Genomic DNA, 18,937 nt, shown 5'->3' on the forward strand with positions numbered 1-18,937 from the left:
ATGATGCGAAACGACGACTGGTCTAGCTTGCTATTTATTTTTTACTGTCGCGCCAGCGAGCAAGTTGCAGGAGCGTCATTCAATCGTGGTTTGTGCCACCGTTGTGATGCCTTCGTCGTCATTTCGGCGTCATCAGACAGTCGCTGTCGCGCATCCGTTCTCCTACTGTCATCACCATGCAGTCGTGATCCGGCCTTCATCATTCCGTTGTCGTAACATCGTCGCCACACTATGGTCATCACACACTTGCCCTCAGCCCATTGATCTGATGACGTCATCGTCGCGCTGTCTTCGTTATACCATCGTCATCATTTCAGAATCGTCACCCATTTGCCATCATGCCGTCGTCCTCACACCACCTTTATCTTTCCATCGACGTCATTTGTTCATCATTGCATCGTCATCACTTCGTTGTCGGCATACAGTCGTCGCCATTGCCTCATGCTCATGGGCGTTCTAGGAAAGCAAGTGCCATAGGCAAAGTGGGCCGACACTGGATAGAGTGTATGTTGCATATAGCGTAAGAAGCGGAGGTCTCAAAATGACCACTATACATTTTAAATAAACGTGACCTCAGCAATACATTTTATCACTTCATTTCTCGAATACTAATCGCATTGCCGGGGACAGTCGTCGTGAGATGGGTTCTGCTGTAATTTCTTGGCACCCACAGCAAGAGAGCAACAATGTCATCCGTTAACGAAAAGAACAAAGCAGGCGCACAGTCTTCTAGAATACAGTATACACGGAGACAACACAAACAGACCACAAACATACGGTGCAAACTTAGCAAAAACAAAATATTATAGGCGATATATGCTATTGTTTACGCAATGCCTCTATGGCTGTTGGTGTCTCTATTGAATCAAATGCATTTTCAAAAGCAATGAAAGCCATATAGAGCCATATGAAAGCCATATTTCTCGATTACCCGAGAGAAACCACTTTATTTAAATTAAGACCGTGCTTGGTCACTGTGATGATCACATGGATATGATCCATCGTAGAAATCCCTTACTGAAGCCAGCCTGTTCTCTTGGTTGACTGAGGTCAAGTGTTGACCGGATTCTATTGGAAATTATCTTGGTGAATATTTCATACAATACTGAAAGCAAGCTCATGTGTCTATAAAGTTCCAATTCTTTAACGTCTCTCTTCTTATGGATTAGTGTAATGTTAGCGTTCTTCCAGCTCTCTGGTGCACTTGAAGTCATGAGGCACTGCGTATAAGGGCCGCAAGCTTTTCAAGTGTGATATCTCCTTCATCTTTGATTAAATCGACTGTTATTCAATCTTCTCCAGCAACTTTTCCTGTGGTCATGTCTTGCAAGGACCTTCCAACTTCATTGCTAGTTGTAGAAGGAGCCTCTGTATCCTGTTAATCACGACTTCGAATGAAAGTAGCTTGGCTGCTCTCTGTACTGTACAGGTCAGTATCGAAATTTTCCGCTGTATTGTTGATGATATTACCCTGATTATTTTTCTCTGAATACATCTTGCCTTGTCCTATGTCAAGTTTTCTTCTGACGGATTTCATGCTGCGTCCATATTTTACGGCTTCCACAGTCTTTCCCACGTTATAATCTCGAATATCCCTTAGTTCCTGTTGATGAGTTTTGACAGTTCAGCGAATTCTATCTGATCTCTTGAGTTTGGCACTTTCATGCTTTGTCGTTTCTTTATTAGGTCATTTGTTACTTGGGAGAGCGTACCCACTGGTTGCCTTGGTGCCTTACCTCCCACTTCAATTGCTGCTTCTGAGATCAGCCTAGTTACGGTTTCATTCATTACCTTCATGTTATCTTCCTCTTCCTGTTATAAAGCTGCATATTTGTTTGCGAGCACCCACCTGAATTGGTCTGCTTTTCTCTTTAAAATTTGAGAGAAATCCTAGCCCTCACTAGCCTATGGTCATTGCACTTTACCCTACCTAACACTTCTACATCCTGCAGTATGCTGGGATCGGCGGAGAGTATGAAATCTATTTCATTTCTTGTTTCTCTATTAGGGCTTTTCGAGATACACTTCCTCTTATGCTTCCTGAAGAAGGTATTCATTATTCGGAGCCTATCCCTTTCCGCGAATTCTACCAACATCTCTACTCTAGTGTTCCTAGAATCGATGCCGTAGTTGCCAATTGCTTGCTCACCAACCTGCTTTTTCCCCACTTTTGCATTGAAGTCGCCCATGACTACAGTATACTGAGTTTGCACCTTTCTCATCGCTTACTCAACATCTTCATAAAACCGTTGTATTTCTTCATCGTTGTGACTGAAGGTTGGGTTGTAGGCTTGTACAACCTTTATTCTATACTCCCTATTCAGCTTTATTGCGACGACTGCTTCCCGCTCATTAATGCTGTAGAATTCTTCAATGTTGCGCGCTATATCCTTATGGACTAGAAATACTACTCCGAATTCTCTCCTATCTGGAAGACCTCTGTAGCAGAGGACGTGGCCTTTACTCAGCACTGTATAAGCCTCACCAGTTCTCACCTCACTAAAGCCAATACTATCCCAGGTAATAATAATAATAATAATTCTTCAAATCCTTCACCAGATAATTCTTCAAATAGCCCTGCTAATGTAGCCTCACTCGATAGGGTGCGCGTGTTGAACGTTGTCAGGTTAAGTTTTCATTGGTGGCCTGCCCGGACCCAGAGATTACTATAGTACCCTCTGCCACCTCGCAGGTCTGACCGCCGCCTTGGTCAGGTGCTCCGCAGCCGCTAAGGCCTGAGGGCCATGGGTAATTGCAGGAGTCATGAGGGAGGCAGTGGCCGAATACTGCACCAGGGAGGCCAATTCCTATTATGATGAGGGAGTGACATTGCTGAACCTTAGTGGTCACTTCTAATTTGGTTGCAATAGCCCCACTAGCTCTCGGCGATATTTCTTGCTGGTGTCAGGCTCCGCTCCATGCCTGAAAATGTAGTGGACTGGAGAAAGATTCGAACTTACGCCCTTCAGATTAGAAGCCTGGTGTTCTACCTCTGCTCTACGCCGCCATCACATTGCGTAATCGAGGCATTGTGTAATCAAGGAGTACAGGAGGCATAGGTGGCATAGGAGGCATCTTGGAAAATATCTACGAGGATTCCACAGCTACCTTGGTTCTCCACAAGAAAAGCAGAAAGTTACCAATCATGAAAGGGGCCAGGCAAGGTAACACAATTTATCCAATGCTATTCACTTCATGCTTAGAAGAAGTATTCAAGCTGTTAGACTTGGAAGGCTTAGGGGTAAGGATCAACGGCGAATATCTTAGCAACCTTCGGTTTTCAGATGACAATGTCATATTCAGCAACAATGGGGACGAATTACAACAACTGATTGAGGGCCGGAACCGAGACATTGTAAGAGTGGGGTTGAAGATTAATATGTGGAAAAAAAACAAATATAATGTTCAATAACCTGGCAAGGGAACAAGAAATTCAGAATCACCAATCAGCCTATAGATTCTGTAAAGGAGTACGTTTATCTAGGGCAATTACTCACTGCGGACCTTGATCATGAGACGAAAATTTACTGAAGAATAAAATTGGGTGAGAGTGCCCCCGGCAGACATTGCCAAATCCTGAGTGGGAGCTTACCACTGTCGTCGAAAAGAAAAGTGTATGCAATGAATGCATTATATCAGTGCTAACATATGGGGCAGAAACTTGGAAGTTAACAAAGAAGCTCGAGAACAAGTTAAGTATCGTACAAAGAGCGATGGAACGAAAAATGTTATGCCTAACGTCAAGAGACAGGAAGAGAGCGGTGTGGATCTGAGAACAAACAGATAGCCGATATTGTAATTAACATTAGGAGAAAAAAATGGAGCTGGGCAGGCCATGTAATGCGTAAGATGGATAACCGGTGGACCATTAGTGTTACACAATGGATACCAAGAGAAGGGAAGCGCAATCGAGTACAGAAGAAAATTAGGTGGGGTGATGAAGTTAGGAAATTTGCAGGCGCAAGTTGGAAGCAGCTAGCGCAGGGCAGGAGAATTTGGAGATCGCAGCTCCGGAGGGCCTTCGTCCTGCAGTAGACATAATTTAGGCTTTTGATGATGATTTTATTGTTATATGTTTTATTGTTTTCTCACGCCTGCAATATTTCCATTAAGGGCTGCAGCATGTAAATTAAATAAATACAGAAATAGGAACAATAGTAAATGTTAAATGAGTAAATGAAGTACATGAACTTGGTTTCTAAAATACGCTAGAGTTGCATTTATTCGAAGCAAAAGAAAATAGAACATCTTGGCGGCTGTTGCGTACTTCAATGTGCCCCGAGGTGAGTAAATATTTATTAGTTGCATTTTCGAAAACCCAAGCACGTCACAAGGATAGTGCTGGCTTGAACATACGTCGCTGCATTCGACCCGCTTCTAGAAACTTGCGCGCCTTTTGCTTATTTTGCAGCCGCTGCAAGTTTGCGCGCAAGCGTGGCATAACAACAACGACATGCGCTTGTTTATCTCGCCCCGTCAAATATTTACCTAAGCGAAAACGCTTTCCCGCGGTATTTTTTAGTTTGTCGCGTTTTCAGTGTCGTGTTTTCACAGCACAGCCCTGTGCAATGCCGCTCGGATCTCGCGCATGCTGATGAGATCTCGCAGGAGCCCCTGTCTGCCCTCTGCTAACATTCTGTTCCTCGTAAACGTTCCTGCATAAATTGGAGCCACGATTTAGGCAGTTTACGCAGTATACACACAAAAAAAAGAAAGTAAGGTGACTCATACAATATTTTTGTAAGTGTCCTAGCACAAAACGCTCACTGGTGCATTGCTAGAATATATGATAATGAATCGTAATGATTGCAATGTTTGCTGTGTGTCATGCGTGAGCGGCCGGCTCGACTGGTTCCGCTGAGCCTTATTGAATTAGCGTAAACATTTATTTCATTATTAATACATAATAAGCGAAGCAATAATTGAATATTACTACAACGCTTGAATTGCTTTTTTGGTTCCTTGCTTGCTTTAGTGGTCGATTGATCGTCTGATCGCTTGACCGAAAAATTAATAACTGGTTAATTATTCTATTAATTGAGTGACTGACTGATTGATTGATTGATGTTCACACGCTAAACACGAATTATCTTCCACTGAAACGTTTTCGTTATAACTCCGCGTTTTCCGACGTTCTTCCCTGGCTTCGAACAGTAGAATGATGAGGATAATGATTATGATTATTTCTATTTGCGTTCCCTTCGAATAGGGCAGAGAGAGAGAGAGATAATTTATTTGAAGGAAGGCAGAGAGGTCGGCCTGAGCTAGCATGCTCTAGCCTGCTACTCTGCACAGGGGGAGGGGGGAACGGGGACATAAAGGCTGGATGAGGGGTGATGATGACATTGAAGAAGGATGTACAATGGTAAAGGCAACTTCAGCATCCTCATGGCTATCAACAAAGTCCAAAAAGGTCCTTCAAAAGTGTCATCAACCTTCCAGAGCATGGACGGAGTCACGAATACAATTGAAAGTTCACAAAAACTCGCCGCGAAGAAGCTTGTGTATGGGCTTCTCCTGCGTGAGCACCACAGGTGCCAAGCAAGGTAATTAAATTATGTAAAGAGCAGCGATCAGCTGCTCCAGTACGGCGAGGACATGCACGGCGCTTTTAGCGGCCGGAGTCTGGAGACCACAGAGAATCACGCGCATTGATTCTAGCAGGCATTTCAGCATTTTTTCAACGCTTTCTTGGTCATTATTTTCAGCTCCTTGCTTGCCTAGAGGGTTATCGGCTTTACTAGCCCTATAATCCACTTCTTGACGTAGAGGAACACTACGGCATGGTATCGTGGGCGTGGATCTACTGGGTAGCGAAGGCCACTCCGTGTCTGTGCCACCCAGGGGCGACGAATGTGCGCCCTGTGCTCTCGGAGATCCTGAATTTGCTGTAGGCGCGGTTACCGTCCTCGATGCCGGCAAAGGCAGAGGTTGTCGAGGCCCCTGCGGCCCACAATCCAGTTCTCCTGAAGTCATTGGATGGCGCTTCTTATGCGAGCGTTGTCTGTCTCGGCGAACAGATTGAGCAGCCTGTCTATGGGAAGACTTGTTTTTTGCCATTTTCCGGAGAATACGAACTTCCTGCTGCATCTTCGGGCAATCCTTCGACGTTGCTTCGTGAGAGCCAGGACAGTTGGGACATTTCAATGAAGGTGCATCACAGTCGGCGGTATTATGTGTCCCACCGCAACGCTGGCAGGTCACTTGATTTCTGCACACAGCGCTTACGTGACCAATCTTGAGACATTTCCGACACTGCAGAGGCCTCGGGACGAATGGTCGGACGTGGTGTATCACGTACCCCACTTTGACAGTCATTGGCAAAGTTGACGAAGCAAATACTAGTTTGATGCACCGGGAGTTCCCCAAGCGGTGAATCTCAAGAATCTGCACCGATGAACTCAGTAATTTCCTGAGGTCAACATTCTTGATGTCAAGGTCGATATCAGAAATTACACCAGTCGTTGACTCCTTCCCGTAAGTAAAAAAGGAACGGACGGGAATTCCGCTTAATGTTGGAATAGTCTTTAACTTCTCTATTATAGTTGAACTCTTGGCATCTACCGTCAGGATGTTTTTCGAGAGTTGATCCGGATTTCGTTGACTTGACCAGGGGCCACACTTTCAAAATATTCATATAAAAACTGCCTACTTAAGGAGTTCAGGTTGTGTGACGCCGTAAGCGGCACGTAAGAGACCATGAAAGACTGCTGCTCCCACTCGTTAGATGAAGTCTGCTCACTTGACATCTGGCGCATCCTCTTCTTCATACGACGGCCCATGACCACGGTGTATTCGTTGTCGGAGTCCATGGCTTCGGGCATTGAGCTCTCCCGGGAATGGAGCTGGTCCGAGCTGCCAAAGTCACGTTGCCTAAACATGAGCGATGAAGTAGACGGCTGACCTTGTTCAGGTGGTCGTGCGAGCGTTTTCCTGCTCATTCTTGATGAGAATACGTTGACGAAACTGGCAGAACCGTAAAAGACTGCATAATAGCGAGAGGCCCAGAGCACCGGTGAGCCCTGGGCAGAGATAAATAATTAACTAGCCTGAAGTGTCACCTAGGGTCGTCCTACCGAGAGCCGCCACCCGGTGGCATCGCGACCAAGCTGCGCTCTTCGAAACAGCAAGGGAAGACGTATAAAAAAGAATATTAATAAAAAATAAAAAGAAATAATTCCTGGCTTAGCCACGTCTACTGTTTTCTGTAGCCGACAGCACTTCTTCCTTTCTCTATTTGTTTCTTCAGCGTCATCGCTTTTCTTCTTTTGCGCATATTAGCGTTTCTGCCCCGTCTCCGGGCGCTGTTATAAGCGCCTTATTTAGTGCTTTGCTTCGCCTCGCAGAATCTCCGCGGATTCGCCGAGGCTCCAAGTGTCAGCCTATCCGGAAAAGCTGCTCCCACGCGAAGCTAAGGGTACTCGCTCGTAATTGATTTCATTTAGGAAGCTTCACAGTCACGTTGGCTTTACACAAGGCGGGGACCATTCGTTTACTTTTCGCGTTCAAAGGTAGATTACATCGACCTTCTACGTTGCCTCCGAGGTATAAAATAAAATAACACACGCTACTGTTTGAGGGTAATCCGATAAAAACCTGTCGAGCCAAAGCTGGGGACGGCACCAAAATGTGGTATAAAGCGGAGTAGTGTTGCCAGCCTATGGAAGGGTGCTTTCATTAATGTGCTTCCGTCGGGCGAGAAATGCGAGACGTGTCTTTAGGCGAACCAAAAAAAAAAGGAAAGCTCGAAATATAGAGGGGCGAATTTATTACTTTTTCGTTCACTTTTGTCTTCTTACTGCGCTTTACTCCACAATAAAAAAAGCTCCTTCTTCCCGGCTCAATGTTAATGGCGAGATTTTCAATTCGCACGAATGACGAGCCAGCGGCAATGGAATTACGCTTACGGAACAGTCTTCGCACGTAGCTTTCATGCGATTAAATTGGATTCTCAGGCGTCTCCGTTGCCTGAATTGCCCTAATCAATTCACGTGAGTTCTTTATAGCTGTGAAGACAGGTTTTAGGCGCTTTCATTTTCTACGGTTTCTTCATTTAAAAGGAAGCTTTCTTGGCATCTTCCCTCGATTTTCCGGCTGCTGCTGTTGCTGGCTGCCTGCTGTCTTGCCGAATAGGTCCCCCGCAAGGCGCACTCGTTACTTTATACCCCTACTTGTGACCGTTCCTGTGTTGTCATGTCACTATTGTTATTTCGTCGTCGCCATTCTGTCGTATAGACCCGCCGTAGTTGCTCAGTGGCTATGGTGTTGGGCTGCTGAGCACGAGGTCGCGGGATCGAATGCCGGCCACGGCGGCCGCATTTCGATGGGGGCGAAATGCGAAAACACCCGTGTACTTAGATTTAGGTGCCCAGGACCCCAGGTGGTCCAAATTTCCGCAGTCCCCCACTACGGCGTGCCTCATAATCAGATCGCAGTTTTGGCACGTAAAACCCCATAATTAATTGTTTTTATTTCTGTCGTATAGTGATTCCATTGCCGTCATCGCGTTGTCATCATGCCTACGGCTTGAAGTTTGAAAGGGTGAGCTAGGCGCGGAAAAATGTGCTCGGCGGGCTGTAGCGGCCATCACTGTCGTCACATTGTCGTCATACCGTTTTCGACATACAGTCATCGTCATCCTAGCTTCGCGATATCTTTCTCGTAATGCCGCCCTCCTCACGTGGGTGTCGCGACACCATTGTGATCGCTGCTTGGCTTTCTGTCTCGCTGGATTGGCCGGTACAGGACATAGTGCAAACACCGGATTTAGTGCGAATTGAGACGGCCCGCGCCGGCAGGTGACTAATGTAAGCGCTAAACTGTATTCCAACGCCAACTTTGTCATGCCGTCGTCGTTATTCCATCGCCTCCATCGGGATCGTTCCTTCGGTGTCATGTCACCGTCATGCGTCAGCCTGTACACGTTCGCTATCACTGCGTAGTCATATAGTATATCACTCCAGTGTCGTTTTGCTATCGGCATCATTCCAGCCCCGGCGTCACGCAGTAGTCGTCATCTCATAGTCGTCGTGCCATTGTCGACACATCTTTGTCGTCTTTCCGTCGTCGTTATACTATTGTCGTCATTCTGTCGTCGTCATGACGTCATCGTCTTGCGGTTGACGTCATTACATTGTTTCTGTAGTGATTCCATTGTCGGCATGCGGTCGTCGCCGTACTTTCGTCGTCATTTCATCGCCGTCTTTGCGTCGTCGTCGTACAGTCATCTTCATGCCACACCCTAAACGCACCCTAACATAGCAGAAGATACAGCGCGCTGAGCAGGAAATAATTCGATATTAGACAAATCGTGGCGCCTACCTTGAGCAGATACTAGAAGTGAAAAGTAAATCTAAGCGTCTGAAAAGTCCCAGTTTAAAAGTGACGTCTACGCACCGCATTTGACTGTTTCTGGTATCTTCGCTCGACTTCTGACTTAGCAAAGCAATGAATTCGACTGGACACCGCTCGTGACTTTGAAAATTATATTGCATTGTCCTTGAGAGAAAACACACATAATCGTAATCTAAACAAGGCTTTATATATATATTAAAGGCAGTTTTGCATCAATTAAAGCCCAAAAGGGGTGTAGAATCTGCAGATTATTTTTTTAATTCCTGTTTGAAGCAAATTACGGCTACAATAACAAAAAAATGAAGACACATTATGAATGTTGGCATAAGTTATCTGACTGGTAGGACACCACCAGTTGAGGCAACGACAACTGCGCCCAAGGGTTCATCCCGGAGTGATAAACTTTTTAACGCTACAGCGTTAAGCGCCCCATATCGCAGAAAGTCCGGCATCGGCGTACGGCGTCCGTGGTTGAGAGAATCATCCGGAACCGCCCCGACCACGCAGGCCCTCCGCATGGTGCAGAGGCGCTGGTGAACTAATCGACTTTCTCAAAGTAAAATGCGTCAGAAAAATCGTAAAGTAGGATGTAACCACAACCTACGGACGTGATAGCGTCGGATTGTAATTTGAATATGCGAGAAAACGTAATTCTATTACTGCGGAAACTCAGACAAAAGCCCCCTTTCCAGCATTTCTACCACTCGTACAGCGAAGCACCGCGGTTTCCTCCTTGCAAAAATACCATCCAGATGGCGCTCGTCTCCTCGGCAGCCTACAACAGCATTGCATGTAGGCTCCCTACGGCAGCCGCATGCGGAGGCGAAGTTTTAGAAAAAGAAAGCTGTAGTTGCCGGTAAGCCTGACAAGCAGCCAGGGATCTTTGAATGCCTATCGCGTTCTACTCTTAAAGGCGAACCTTATGCGTCATCCAGTTTTTGTGCATGGGCCACGCGCGAAGTTTTGAAGAACGTCAAAAGCGGTGTTAGAAAACTGACAGCCCCCAACACGGCGCTCGGCTTGACCACCGCCTTTGCAGTCGATAAAATATGCGTTTCCCCAAGAACGAAGGTGCTACTTCCGGGAAGGAATGTCGCTAGGCGACGACGCGCGCACGCGTCCGCCAGACTAATTGACCAAGTTAAGCTGTCGGTATGTCGGGCAGTTCTGGAGATTAATGCTGCGTCTGCCCGAAGGCTGTGGGCGAGATAATTTGCAGTTAAGTTCTGGAGCGTACGGAAGACGTCCTACAGATGAGCTCACGCCTTATGTTAGGCCCATAGCAGTGGCGCTTTCGAATTATAAATTACGGCAAGTGCGCAGAAACGACGCGCAATTTCTCTCATCGGGCTGAAATGGGGAAAATGTTTGCTCGTTTCGTTAGACTTGTCCCGTCCGCGGGGTGAAAAGGGAAGAATCTCTCACGAAACGGTGATAGGGATGAAAACACAAATAAATAAAAAGTAAAAAGACTCCCGTGCACTATACCCTTAACACGAAGTTTTTGCAACTTGCACTTAAAGGCTGATTAAAGCGAAGCGTTAAGTTAGGCTGCCCTGGCAGCTTAAACTTTCGTAACTGGATATAAGTCAGCTTATAATCGCAAGGAAGGCTGTAAAATTGAGTATGAAAGCAAGAAGAGTGCACTTTATTAAGGGAATGGATAGCAGCCTTCTGTGACTTCGTTGATGGGCTTCGCATATATAACGTGCTTTGAACCCTTAATATCAGCTTCTTCATTGTTATTACTTCTTATTAAAAACGTTACGGCCGAAATGCCCTTAAGGGGAATTACCGCGGTGCGAAGCGTTATATAATGGTTCCTTATTTGCGCGTTTGCGAGGAAAACGTTCTTCCTTCTCTGCATCCGTTAGATTAGAGTAGCACAGCCTATCCCTGGCTGTTCTGGTTCATGACGTAGATGTGACGCTCACCGTCATTGGTCGATGCATGTTTGCAGTACTCGAGAAAGCAGCATCAGCTCTGGAGAGGGGCGAGTGGCGCACAGCTTCCAATCACTGAACCAATGTGCGGGCGCCTGCGCGACAGGTGCACGCTAGTTGCGCGTAGCTACGCTGCTAGAGCGTAAAGGGGTGGAGCTTCGGACTTTGTTGATCTCTACTGTGATAACTGTGCCAGCTTGGAGACAGTGGAGCAATGCTCCCAGAAGGAGCATGATGGAGTTCGTAGCAAAGTCAAGCAGACGCTCGCAGACGACATTATACCACCTTCCAGTAGTAGGTGGGCATTAGCCGTTGTATCCGCGATAAAGAAAGACGGCAGACTACGGTTCTGCGTGGATTACCGCAAACTCAACCACGTCACAAAAAATGACGCGTATCCTATGCCCCGCATTGATGACTCCTTAGATCGCCTCCGGCATGCTTGCTATTTTTCGTGAATCGACTTGCGCATTGGGTACTGGCAGATTGTAATGGATAAACGCGACCGTGACAAGATTGCCTTTACTACAACGGATGGCCTGTATGAGCTTAAGGTCCTCTCGTTCGGCTTGTGTTCTGCGGCCGCAACCTTTCAACGAATGATAGACAGTTTATTATCTGTTCTAAAGTGACAATCTTGTCTTGTGCATTTAGATGACGTCTTAGTCTTACCTACGACATTTGAACAACACATGGAGTGACTTAAAACCGTCCTTGAGGTTATCCGTACCACTGGTCTCTCCCTTAAACCTACAAAATACAACTCCACCTGCGCGACACGTGCACGAAGTTTCGCGGTTGCTGCGTCTCTAGCGCGTTAAGGGAGGGAGCTTCGCACTTTGTTGATCTCCACTGATCTGTACTGTGATAACTGTGCCATCATGGAGACAGTGGAGCACATAAAAATTATAGGGGCACTTAGTTATGCCGACGTGGCTGAATGAGAAAGCGTTGCGGCCACCGCGCAATGCTTACATATTATGCCACAACTCAAGGTCGTTGGTTCGACTTCCAACAAAGGTCATGGGATCGAGTGTCGTAATAATCTATATCTTAATTAGCTGTGCCTTAATTAGCTGCGCCTTACTAAACACCAAAGGTCATTGGTTCGTTTACCTTAATTAACAGCTCCATCTTAATCAGCTGTGCCCTAATTAACTTCGCCTTAATACCAAAGGTCGCACGTACAGCTCTCACCAAAAGTCATGAGTTCGAGTGGCTCAACTAACTCTAAATTAACTGCCTTAATTAACTTCGGCTTAATTAGCACCGGAGGTCGTGGGCTCACTTCCTAACAAAGTTCGTGGGATCGAGTGCCTTAATTACCTTAATCGTAATTAACGTCGCCTTAATTAACGCCAAAGGTCGTGGGTTCGTAGCCTTTTTGTACCAGCGTTCCGTCACGCCGTCAACGCCGGATTTTCTGCCTCATGTGCGATTTCATGCTTTCGCATTATTACTTGAATATCCCGCGTACCGTGACGAGAGACATTCTTTTCAGCCACAAACGGACATAATTTTTCACGGTCCGCTAACGCTACCTAGCGTCTGAGGTCCAATGCCCGGCCCTTGAAAACAGCGCCGGTCTTGGGTTTGTCGCTCCATTATCTATCGGAAATTGGTCTTCTCGGAAAGCTCTTAAGATTCACTTTAGGGTATAGAAAAGCCTGAATCCACCCATCGTCTCACCCATAAATATCATTATCAGGTTCATACATGCAATTTGTATTCATTTTTATTATCTTTCTTCTTTTTTTTCCCCCGCTATCTCTCTGGAATACCCTAATGTCTTTCCCCCTCCCTATACAGAGTAGCATGTCAACGGTTGTACACACGGGGACAAAAGTCCCTGTTTTATAATAAAGAGCTTCTCTCTCTCTCCACTTGGGTCACGTCACTGGGTATGTGCCTTTTCGGTATGTGCCTAAACAGACAACTGTAGCACTGCATATTTGGTAGAGGTGTGCGCACGTTCTCGGCCAATCCCCAGTAATGGATAGGCGAAGGTGACTCAAGCGTATCTAGACTTACGTATAATAAATCAAAAGTGCCCCACCCACAACCGACAATTTCCCGTCCACCGCGGCTGCTTGATGGATAGCCATCGCAACGAAGATGCAGCCAGTATACTAGGGATAGGAAAGGGGGAGGGGGGGGGGGCAGTAGGTGTTGCTACAGAGTTTCAGCTACGGTGCACTGATTACAACGAGATATCCTATGAAGGAATTGTTTTTTTTTTTTAGGACATTCAGATTCGCTATAAAAAAGAATAGTTCCTAGGCAAGGTCGACATACTTTGCCGCAAATAAAGCGAGCTTCAGAATTCTAAACAACAAAAATTCATTAGTTAACCTTTTAATTAGTAAGTTGGGGTCAGTTTCCTAAATGGCAAACTTGGAGGCAGACACATTTTAATGCATACCATTTTTTTTTCATCTTCGAAATCGCACTTATTCCTCGATATTCATTATAGAATTTCAAAGCTCAATCTAGGATAAATTAAAACCGAGCGCGTCGCGTTGCAGGTCACACGGCAAACGCCCCTTAAAGAAGTGCGTGGCGAAGTGTGAATGACAGTATCTCGCGGCAAATCATGACACGGAACACAGCCGCACGTGCTTGCCAGGCAAAGTAGGCCCTATTATTAGCTGCGATGACTGGCCGAAACGCTCAGTTTCAAGGGTCCTCACGCATGTCGTCATGGGCGCGCCACACACGAGACGGTTACTTTGTCCACGTACATCAAGATTCTGCCTTCAGCATCTAACTGTTGCGATTTAAACTAATGGATTTTTCACGTAATAGCACACCAGTGTCTAATAAAAATTAACCTTAAAAGCGATCATCCTCCTGAGCTGCTGTCGGATCAGGGGAAATTAAGAAGCATCAGGAACAAAAATTAACGGTGGTGTTCTCATACCTGCCCCATTATTTTTACAACCGGTTATAAAATTGTGAAACATGCGGTGTTGAGGAGGAAAGACAGCACTGATATATATCCGGGGGCTCAAAACCGGCTGAGTTTTAAAGTGTGTGGTTCGTACGCTGTAATCTGCGCTGATCTGTAATCTCCGAGTGGCAAAGTACCACCGGTGCTGCCTGCCTGAGTTACTTGTAATCGTAGTGCAAGTGGGCTGGGTCAGAAAGAATTAAGGGCAGATGGTCGTTTGTCTCGTGGCTGCCAATTTTGTACAGAAAAACGATGAAAAATAAGTTCACGAGGCAGCCATGAACGCTGTTATTTTTGCTTATAGTCCCCTACAAGAAGCCTTAGACGGAAGTAGAGCACTTGCAGCGACAGCGTTCCCTCGTGCAAGTTTTCTGGGGAACTCTGGCGATGCTAGCTCTATGTAATATGACAATTATGCATAGTGCATTGGTGCGTGCGTTCTTCGTGCTTGTAGGCATTAGGCGTTCTTGTCGCATTATTTATCCCTCGGCAAGGTACTGATATTTTATTGCTTATTATTTTATTATTACGCGACAATCTGTTGGTTTAAAACTCAACAACTTTGTGCTCCCATAACTTACCGTGCGAACACCTGTCTTTTTATTTAATTTTTTTTAACGCACGACGGCAATAAGACTGTGCGCACATGTATCGTCATGCTGAATTGTTAGCTTTATGGCGCAATAGTTTCTTCAACACGATCAATTTGCAAATTCACGAAGTCAGTTGAAGTCAGAAGGACAAAGTTTAGGCACAATTCATACACTACCCATAATTCCTACGCTGGTGGAGCTGCCCATGCTTGTAGCTGCCGTAGATCACTATAGAGTCAGACTGTCCTCTAGTATTTTTTTTTTTTTTGCAAGGAAACTTTTCCGACAAAATCTTTTCTCGAACACTATGATATTTTGTCCCTACAGTTATGCGTGCTGCTGCTCGGCGCTAAACGTATACCACCACCAACAGGAATATCCAATAATTAAGTTGTTGTTTTTTTTTATTTCACTGGCTGATCATTACATATACATTGCCTGGTGCGAAGAGACGTGTCCTTCATTTCGCTTCGGGTTCAACTTGGCTCGTCCTTTGCGTGTTCGTGGGTACGCCCTACCACAAGAACTGTACCAAAGAGATGAATGGCTCTTCAGTGGGTCATTTGTCAAACGCCAGTGTTCTGCTCTAGTGCGGCCGCCACACGAACGCACCAAAAAAAGGGGCGCACTCTTTCCGGTTCACTGCTCGCTCGATACACGATCCGTCCGAGGACAAAATGGCCCGATCCTCAATGCGTCCGGGTCGCATTGATTATAGCCGGTCGCAATGCGTCCGGCTATAGCGCGCGCACACTGGGAATTAATGTGAGCGATCATAACACCCGCTAGTTGACGTAACGCACGACACTGCCAAAACTCAACCACGTTGTTGTCACCTGGAATTAGGGGTGCGCGAATAATAATTTTTGAGACGGGATCAAATACGAGTCGAATAGTTCCCAAAGCTAATCGTAGCTTTCGAATAGTTTTCGAATAATGAACAGCCGTTATCACAATTATTACAAAACGATGCTCTCATCCTAGCATTCTTAATGCTGACAAGTTCCTGCCATCGCATAGTACGTATGAAGCTTAGTTTATTCAAAGCACAAACGAGGAAAAAACAGGTTATTTTTCCGCAGGCACCGGACTCTTCAAAGAGTGCTGCGAATTATCGCTGTATAGTACCTAAGCGACTTAGCCTGCTCCCCTACGGAAATTCTCAGGTTTTATATCTGTGCTATGCCCGCGGGGGCGAAAATTTGCCGCACTTTCGCTACAATTTTATGCTTAACTGGACGCAGTTAGCGTTGTGAAACATTCAAAAAGTATTCGAAAATTATACGCATTTACAAATAGCGACCATTCGATTCGGAGGCCGAATCGAATAGGAGAATATTCGATTCGTTATTTGAAGGTTTCATATATTCGCACACCTCTACTAACAATGTATTGTATGTACATATTGCTCTGCCACAGTATGTGTGCTTTTTGTTAAAGACCAAAGAAAGACGTAGTGAAAGCATGAACACGCGCCGACAGCACCACGAAGTCAAAGGCGCTTGCACAAGCCAGTCGTTGTCAAAAAGCACAAGAGTGCCCTTACCACCTTATGGGCAAGCTACCGGTTAGGGACGGTGTTTCAGTAGCGTCTGCACGGTCAGTATAAGGTTGTCCAGTCAGCAAAATGCATCATACATAGTGTATTGTCTCTTTATATGAAATCGACGTGGCTAGCACTATAAGTGGTTGATGTTTTATTCGCATCTGCAGGCATCACACGCCGCACTGTCAGCCATACTAATTATTGCTGAATCAGCTGTCGTGAAATAAAGTAAAAATGTTTGTGCAGCACTTTGTGGTCCTAGTTGAAAATTAAAAGTTCTAGGTGACGAACGCAGGTAATTTAGCAATCTGGATAGTTATAATGCGAAAAAATATATTCTCAATGACATGATGGGTCAGATTCAACGGCAAACCTATTGTCTCCGAAACAGCTACTTGATCAACATATAAAAAACTCGACCAAAGCCGTTTGACTCTGAAAGAGATACCTTACCAGATCCCCTTCTTACAGGTTCTCCTAGTTCTTATGTTTCTTATGGTCGTCGATGACGGTAAGCTGCATCCTATTCTTACAAAGCGGTGCTGCTTACCAAAGCTTTCTGAATGATTGAGATAAAGCCGCCTGCACGGGTAACGTAGGCACACAATTGGATGAGGAAACAACTCATTTATATTGCATGAACACGGCGGAAGTGGAATCATGCGTAGAAATGCCCATGCGCAGAGTACGAGAAATAAACGGAACAAAATAAAAGGCGCGTGCCCCAGTTTTATATATTTCGTCTGAACTATACCTCTACTACGTACGTACCCTCTCCTGCAGCTTTTACTCGAAGCGGAACCAATATGGAAGACGGGAAATCCGGCGCCTTGCTCACTCGCAATTGTAGGGATTCGCAACGTGTGGTTCAATAGCATACACTTAACAAAACAAGACCAGTAGAGTCACGTCTTTTTTTTTTTCTTTGCGGAAGGAACATGGAAAGAAAAGGATGGCATGGCCCGTGTCAGGCTGTCCTTAGGCATTGCTCGTCCTTTTTAGCTGCTGTATTCCGCCTGTACGAGCGAGCTGCCACCTGGTGGGGTCGCGATCAAGCAATGCCTCTTGGGAGAAAGTGGGAAAGCACGCTCAAAAAACAAAGAAAAAAAGTGCATGAGAGGAAAAGAGAGAACGAAAAGACGCAACGGCATTGTTATTGTCTTGCGGGCCGCTGACAGCCGTTCACTTTTTCGGCTTCCTTTTCTCATTCTCTTGAGCACTTGTCACTTCCATGCTGAGTTCGCCATTTCATTACCTAGCATTTCTTTTTTCTCTCAATTTCGTTTTCTTCCTTATTTTTACGCAATGCTTGGTTTCCAGCGTCTGTCCGAGTTTCACGGGGCACTAAACCACGGAGTGTTAGAAATTCCGAGCTCCGTATAGAGGTCGGGAGCGCTACATTGTTGTGGATTTCGTTTTAAAAGCTTGTCCGACACGTTTTCCTTTTTTTAAATTGGGAAGTTTGCTTAACCTTAGCCCTTGGCAGTCGCGTACGTCTTTAATTGTTTTTCTCCGATCAGCCCCCTCCCCCCACCTCCTCACCACCCCTCGCACCAAGAATAAGCTTGAAGTGAGGGTAATGGGAATAATGAATAATAAACGCTATATTAAAGTTTACAGGAGCAACAAAATTTTGCGAAAGATTACGTTTACTAGAAGTGAAACTTAATGAGATGGTAAATGTTTAGCGTGGTAAAAATAGCGCGAACAAACCCAAAAGTAAGCAGGAAATACGGGGTGACATGGCAACGCGTCAAATTCTAGAGGCCCACTATACGAAATGCAAAGAGTAAATTGCATATGGATGCTGCTATCCCTCGCACTGCCAGAAAAATAAGTAACATAATCAATTTTGGCGTTGATACCGTGTTTCGTGCATAGCCGTTTTATCTTTTTGCACGAGACCACCTCCTTAAGGCGGTGCGAGTGTCGTTGTACGAGGAATGGATCAGACTAGTGATCGGATCGGCACGCTCCGCCAGGGTCATTCCAGGGTTATTCCAGGGTCATTCCAGGGTCATTCCATGGTCATTCCAGGGTCATTCCATGGTCATTCCAGGGTCACTCGCTCTTGGCTTTCGCCAAGGACGCGTTGCTCCTAGAATAACTCTGAATACCCCCACCTCACTTCCTAATTCACAGGATTTCGAGCCAACCTTCAGGGGAAAAAATTGTTGTCGTTATCTTCTCGAGAACAGCGTTCTTCTGTGCGCCTGCGTGTGTTCGCGCTGGTATCATATATATATATATATATATATATATAATGCTACGTGCAAATAGACTCAAAGACAAAGCTGTTTACAAGATATATTTGCACAACTAGTCCGACGTCGATGTAGCGTTTTTCTCCCGGAAACGCGTCGAGGCGACCAATGTTCGCTGACGCTGCTGTTCCGCAAAAGGCAACACCAACATAAGAATGCCTCGTCCGTTAGGAGTTTCTTTTGTTTTTGTTTTTTATATATCTCCAGTGAAAACACCCAAACGAAGTGCACTTCTCTACCGCTCCACCATTTTTTATTTTATTTTCTGCGTGTGTCGGCGCTATGTG

General features: G+C 45.6%; 1 pseudogene; it reads right to left on the bottom strand.

Moving 5' to 3' along the window:
• Nucleotides 1-4,548: 4,548 nt before the first annotated feature.
• LOC119432465 (tubulin alpha-1C chain-like) overlaps nt 4,549-18,937 on the bottom strand; it is an 86,497-nt pseudogene continuing 72,108 nt past the window's right edge.

Source organism: Dermacentor silvarum, chromosome 11, assembly GCF_013339745.2.
Source record: "Dermacentor silvarum isolate Dsil-2018 chromosome 11, BIME_Dsil_1.4, whole genome shotgun sequence".
Taxonomy (NCBI): Eukaryota; Metazoa; Arthropoda; class Arachnida; order Ixodida; family Ixodidae; genus Dermacentor; species Dermacentor silvarum.